This window comes from Amphimedon queenslandica, unplaced genomic scaffold (assembly GCF_000090795.2).
Source record: "Amphimedon queenslandica unplaced genomic scaffold, v1.1 AMPQUscaffold_11962, whole genome shotgun sequence".
Taxonomy (NCBI): Eukaryota; Metazoa; Porifera; class Demospongiae; order Haplosclerida; family Niphatidae; genus Amphimedon; species Amphimedon queenslandica.
In genome coordinates, this window is record NW_003547799.1 from 6,306 (window position 1) to 7,645 (window position 1,340).

Genomic DNA, 1,340 nt, shown 5'->3' on the forward strand with positions numbered 1-1,340 from the left:
GGCTCTCCCTCTGCAATGTGACGGAACCAGTGAGACATTGTATCTACTAACAAGAAACATATCATCATTGATAAGCATTCTAACCCTGTAATATCTCTAATTGTATTTATTAAAATAGAAACCAACAAGCTAATTAATACTTAACACGTGCATTTTCTTAAAATGGCTGCAACTTTAAAAATTTAAGTCGGAATCACCTCAAACTTTCTACACAGCATAAGGACATCAATATGTATCAGAAAATGTAATAAAAATTGGGGATGATTTTGGAGCCATTTTTTGGGAAAAACCATGGGCTATAGCCCTGGGTACTTTTTAGAAATTTGGCGTTTTCTTAAAATGGCCATAACTTGAAAATTTAAAGTCGGAATCACCTCAAACTTTCTACATAGCATAAGGACATCAATATGTATCAGAAAATGTAATAAAAATTTGGGGTGATTTCGAAGCCATTTTTCGGAAAAAACCATGGGCTATAGCCTTGGGTATTTTTCAAAATTTTGATGTTTTCTTAAAATGGCCATAACTCAAAAATTATATGCCGGAATCAGCTCAAACTTTCTACACAACATAAGGACATCAATATGTATCAGAAAATGTGATGAAAATTGGGGGTGATTTCGGAGCCATTTTTTTCAAAAAATCCATGGGCTATAGCCTTGGATATTTTTCAAAATTTTGGCATTTTTTAAAAATGGCGGTAACTTGGAAAATTGAAGACGGAATCACTTCAAACTTTCTACACAGCATAAGGACATCAATATGTATCAGAAAATGTAATAAAAATTGGGGATGATTTCGAAGCCATTTTTTGGGAAAAACCATGGGCTATTTTTTATGAACTATAAATATACCATTAAATAAATAAATTACTGAAATTAAATAATTTTATATACTTGTGAATATATGTGTGTGTGTGGCATAACTGTTTATTATGTAATAGAACTTAAAAAATATTTATTGTAAGACTTGACCCTCAGAAAGGGCAAGATCAATGTTGGAAAACGAATGAATCGGTCTATGATAAGATGAACGAGCACCTATGAAGCAAACGATAGCAGATCTTAAAAGTGAAATAGCCTTGGGTATTTTTCAGAATTTTGCTGTTTTCTTAAAATGGCCATAACTTGAAAAATTCAAGTCGGAATCAGTTCAAACTTTCTACATAACATGCTACCTTCTCTCTGTGTGTCATTGGTAGTCCTTTGCTGTAGAAGGTGTACCAATCCTAACAGATTATTCTCCAATGAATGAAGATAGTCTTTAGTAGCAACAAGAGCACCACTTGAGGTATCACGTCCTTGAGTTGGATCTTACCATGCCAATCATTGACTGTGCTA